Genomic DNA, 6000 nt, shown 5'->3' with positions numbered 1-6000 from the left:
CTCTCCCTCTCCCTCTCTCCATGTCTCTGTATCTCTTCCCCCATCCACCTTGAGACAGGGTGTCTACATAGCCCTGGCTGCCCTGGAACTCACTATGTAGACCATGTTGGCTTCTACCTCAGAGATCTATGTGCCTCTGCCTCCTGAGTGTTGGGATTAGTGTGCACTACACCAGGTTCACGTTGTTGCTTGTGGTTTAAGTATCTTATGTAAGACATCATTGTCCAACCAAAGGTCAAGATTTATTCTTGTACATGCCTAGAACTGCTTTATAACCATCAGCTCTTGCTTTTAGGACTAGAGTCCATTTGGCTTAGGCTTTGTTTGTGGTATGAGGGAGAAGTCCAGCTGTGGAGTGAGGGAGGAGTCCAGCTGTGGAGTGGGGGAGGAGTCCAGCTGTGGTGTGGGGGAGGAGTCCAGCTGTGGAGTGAGGGAGGAGTCCAGCTGTGGTGTGGGGGAGGAGTCCAGCTGTGGAGTGAGGGAGGAGTCCAGCTGTGGAGTGAGGGAGGAGTCCACCTGCATTCTTTTTTACATGGATATCCAAGTGTCTTAGCATCATTTACTGAAAGGATATATCAAGCATTTGACACCATCTGTCTCCCTTTCTCCTCCTGAAACTCTAAGGATATGTGTTCTCATTCCCTTGTGGTAGACAATAAATCTGAGAAGGATCAAGTAACCTGCCTGTGGCCACATAACCTGCACACAAGTGCAGGAACCTACAGTTGAACTCATGTTCCTTTGACCCCAGACACTACTTTATTCTTTAAAAGTTTTTTATAAATGATAAAGTAACAGTGTAGAATGCCTTATTGAAGACAATATGCTTTCTAAAAGGGAATGTTGAGAGAGAGAGAGAGAGAGAGAGAGAGAGAGAGAGAGAGAGAACTGATAGCCTAGCACTGAGAAAAAGAATAAACAGAGGCAGAGAAAGATTGCTTATATCTGTGGATTCATAAAAACTGGCTTTTAGAAATTTTTATTTTATATACAGTCTTTTTTTAAAGATTTATTTATTTATTATATGTAAGTACACTGTAGCTGTCTTCAGACACAACCAGAAGAGGGAGTCAGATCTCGTTAGGGATGGTTGTGAGCCACCATGTGGTTGCTGGGATTTGAACTCAGGACCTTCGGAAGAGCAGTCGGGTGCTCTTACCTTCTGAGCCATCTCACCAGCCCTATATACAGTTTTTAACTAGGATAACTGATATTTTGACTTTTGTATATGTAATTCATACAAAACTCCCCATGATAGCACTAAGAACACAGAATTGAGGAAGAATACCAATATTTGGTCTTGGAAAGGAGCCACTTCCTCTAGCGTCATGTTAGAAAATCATCAGAGATCAAAAGACTCTTCCCAAGAAGTGTGTACACCAATACGTTCATTATACAGATTGTTATGTGCTGTGTATTATCTCTGTTTTTCACGTTGATACTGTTCTGTTCTTTCCTCATTTCCCCCGAAGTGGTAAAAAAAAAACCTCATCACAGACCGCCGTTGTAACTTTATCTACTTTGATAGCAGGAAGTGCATATTCCCTTCCCAGCACACAGCTCGCTAATGTTTTTTAAGAGAACAATAAAGAATGAATCAGCAGTTGTGGGTAGAATCAACACTGTGGGTAGAAGGTTAGCTTTAAGACAGCTATGCAGGATTCTCCTAGAATCTTAGGGGACACCTGAGGTTATAGGCAGCTGGGCACAGAGGAGGCTTTCTTCTGAAAGAGTTTAGAGGAAAGTCATCGAAAGACCACAGGGAGAGAGAGATGAGCACCACAGGGTGATGGAAGGAGGCATCTTTGCTAAACTGTCCCATCTCCGAATCTTAGGGGACTATCTGAACAAAGGTACAAGGGGCAAATGGACTCTGGTGTAAACGTTCACATACAGCCCTTAACGCAGCCTCTGTGATCAGCTCTAAATGCTTTCTCCTCTCTCTAGCAGAGGGGTGGCTTGGTCTCAGAAATTCCACCCTATGAGCTTAGTTCTACATTTGTGCCGACGGTGTTGAGCATATCGTGTAAAAATGCACAAGTAACTGAGGACATGAGAGGAGTGGTAAGGGACCAAGAGGCTGCCTGAGGGTAGGAGAGGGAAAGATGACAGCGGCTGGAGGGCTTTTCTGGAGTAAGAACTGTGTATGTCAATCCTGTGGCCTGAAAGACACTCCTCCCTCCTGCTGCAGGCTGCACCCCTGCATTTAGAACTTTGTTAGTGGCTGGCTGGTTGGCCACAGGGTTGTTATTGGATGTGGGTCCTTCATCAATTCTTGCATACAAAAACTGTGCATGAACACACTGGCAGGATGCTTGTTTTCCTTGTTTTGAAACAAAGTTCTCCTGTATTTTTAATATCTTGAACAGGTTTGTATTTCCTCTGGGATAACTTGGTGTCCTCTGCCTGGGTCACTTATCATGCATGAGTCATAGCTCTAAGATATTTCAGGACCTCGAAGGCCATATATCAGCTTTAAGTATTTAAAAATTAAAAAGGCAGCTAGCTATATAATCATTGGATTATGTTTCATCCTCCAAAATCAACAAACACACATAAAGCTTTTAATTGATCAAAAATTGGCAAAATATCAGAGATGGATAAATGTGATCGGTACAAATTTAGAATATATTACCATAATGATGAATTCCATTTCAAAATATATGTATTTTTCATTTTAAGAAGTTTCTTAGGGCAGTGGTGGTGGCACACGTCTTTAATTCCAGCACTTGGGAGGCAGAGGCAGGTGGATTTCTGAGTTCGGGGCTAGCCTGGTCTACAGAGTGAGTTCCAGGACAGCTATGGCTACACAGAGAAACCCTGACTCAAACAAACAAACAAACAAACAAGCAAGCAACCCATCCATACACATAAAATAATGAAATAATAATTTGAAAATCCTTAAGAGCTAAAAGAAGAAGAAGAAGAAGAAGAAGAAGAAGAAGAAGAAGAAGAAGAAGAAGAAGAAGAAGAAAAGAAGAGGAAGAAGAAGAAGAAGAGAGAAGGAGGGGGAGGGAAGGGGGGGAGGGGGAGGGTGGAGAGACTGTTTCCCCCTATACCATAAAAGAGTAACTGAAACCCAATAGGCCAATTCCTGACCCTGAATATATTAATCATGTGTACTTTGTCATCTCATACCTAATAGCTAGTGTGCTATTCTTTTAAATGTGTTTATGTTGTGTCTTTATGAATGCTCACAGCCACAACAGAACATGTATGAATGCCAGAGTATCATTTATGAGAGTCAGCTCTCCTTCTACCATTCAGGGACTGGGATTGAACTTTGGTCCTTAGCCTTGGTGACAAGCCACTGTATCTGCTAAGGCCATGCCCCTGGCCCATGTTATCTATATCTGTTTTCACACACGACGCTGTCGGACTCTCATAACCTTTTCACCACTTTTTGTCCCCTGCGCATGAGCAATCCTTTGCCATACAGAGACCCGACTCTCAGTGGACTAAAACCAAATGAAGACATATTTTCTTTCCCTCTCTCTGCCATATTTTAAGCAGCCCTGAGTGCGTTACACAGGGACTTCCCATCTTCCATTGTACCTGCTCTTAACCGAAAGTTTCCTGTGATTGTCCTCCGTGGATGCCCGTGGATGCAGCCGTCTGCCATATGTCCCTGCCTCTCCTCCCTTGTCCTTTGGTTAATGACTACTGACAAGTGATAGCTGTAGAGCGGTTGGGAAGAACACCGCTGTGACTTCTGCAGCTTTATAGCACCCTTGGAGTAACTCTGACATTCTTCTTTCCTGGTGCTCTCAAAGCTAATGGCCCTCAGGACGCCATGACAGTGCTCGATTTCACGGAGACGCTGGGAGTAGGAGGTCTCTGCAGCTTGCTGCTGTTTTTTTGTTTTGTTTTGTTTTTTAAAATAAATATATGAACTCAGTAGCATGCTTCTTGAGCCCATGACTCTCAGAAATATATGGTCTGCACTAACTGGATTTGAGATCTGGCCAGACTTCCTATGGCACGAATCACGCAGTCACAAAACTTATAAGGATGGGCAGCAAAGATCATCCATATTAACCTTGTTTAAGGTACCACGTTCCCACTGGAAGCCATGTCTTTTAAACTTTAACATGCCATATAGTCACATAAAGAGCTTGCTAACGAGTCATATAGTTTCTGCCCAGCATCGATCTTCAGACATGACATACGTTGTTGAAAACCTCAATCATACCCCATCCCCTTCAGCCGGGCTAGGGTTTCCCCATTTGAATGTTATCTTACTAATCCCAAACCACGTGAGCTCATAGCCCCAGGCATAACTCTCCCTTCCTCCCCTGTCATCTCCCACTGTTTGGTGGAGTGCCCATTGCCTCTGGCTTTCTGGAAGTCTCCTATCAGTAAGTCAACTGTATGAATTCTTCATTCAGCTTCTCCTTGGGTCTCATCCAATACTCGTGGGCACCTCTTCCTGCCCAAGCAGGATCTCTAGAAATGAGTCCTTATCTTGGCTTATGGTCAGTCTGGGTAGAGAGACCTCAAAATCAGATAGGAAGGAAACTAACATTAAAAATGACAGCCAAGTGCTTCTTGCAAGGTGGATCTACTGACAGCAAGTCCCTACCTGATTTTATCTGAAAATGCCTTACCTTCATTGACAGACGTTTTAGCTGTGGATAGAACTGTGCTCACCTTTAGGAAGAAATAGATATTTTTAAAGAACATTTTAAAAGATCCTCAAATACTGCTCTTCCACGTCTCAGCTCATATATATATATATATATATATATATATATATATATATATATANGTCAGATAGAGCACTCACATACATAAAATAAATAAAGAAATAAATCTTTAAAAAATTCCTAACATTCATTCATATTCATATGGAAGATAAAGGTAAGAAGTATAGCTAGTATTTAACACATGCTAATAAATTCAATTGCTAAATAATAATAATAGTAATAATAATAATAATAATGGAGCTGAAAGTTTATGCCTTTTGGAACTGCAATTTTGACAGAGATGCTTTTTGCAATCCAGAGATGCTGGTGTTCTGTGCTTTAGCATCAGTATCATGAATCTTGTGAGTTCTGCCTAAACCTCCATGTAGAGACATTTAAGAACACTGTCACATGATCCAATATCCCTCAACCTTTGTGTGCTCTTTTGTGAACACTACTGATCTGAGTGTCTCTTAACCACTGAGCCATCTCTCCAGCCCGAGAGTTCTACATCTTGATCTAAAGACAGCAGGAGACTATGTACCACACTAGGCAGAGCTTGAGCATAGGAGCCGTCAAAGCATAGGAGACCTTCCTCCACAGTGACACACTTCCTCTAACAAGGCCACAACTACTCCAACAAGACCACACCTCCTAGTAGTACCATTCCCTATGGGCCAAGTGTTTACACATGAGCCTGTGGGGGCCAGTTCTATCACCCCACCACAGGTGGCTGGAAAAGCCATAAGGCTAGGAGAGAACAAGGACAGCTTCTACTAAATGCTATCTAAATTCCCCTCTACTCCAGACCTGTCTATGTAGTCATGCTGCTTTCCACAGTCATGTTTGGAAGCCATTGTGCTCACTCTACAGAGGAAATCAGCTGGGGACCAGAAAGGCTAAGGAGCTTCTAGCTCAAGGCCTCCTAAGTGGCAAATGACAGAGCTAGAGTGGCTCTTCCAGGACACAGCCTTTGCATTGTGCTCTGATGTTTGACTCTTACAGAGAGGTGTAAGAACTCACTGGAGAACGTGGCAGGTAAGAGGGATCCCTGCAGAGGCAGCAGCAGCTGGTCTTAAAGGTTTTATGTTTTTATACAAGTGAAGAAGGACGCTGGAGACCTCACATGAAAATATGTGGGAGGTAAAGTGACCTAGGGGGTGTTTCTGAAGATTCTCTGTGGTCTCCTTTCCCTTTTTTGGGAAGCAGGGACAGTGGTGGAAACTGAACCCAAAGCCTTGCATATGCTAGGCAAGCATTTTCTCACTGAGCTACACCTTGGTCTCAGTGCCTTTTCTGAACTAGTTTAATCTTA

Source organism: Mus caroli, chromosome 1 (assembly GCF_900094665.2).
Source record: "Mus caroli chromosome 1, CAROLI_EIJ_v1.1, whole genome shotgun sequence".
In the NCBI taxonomy this organism is placed as follows: Eukaryota; Metazoa; Chordata; class Mammalia; order Rodentia; family Muridae; genus Mus; species Mus caroli.
The sequence above is the reverse complement of the archived record's forward strand: the minus strand, read 5'-3'. Positions refer to the sequence as shown.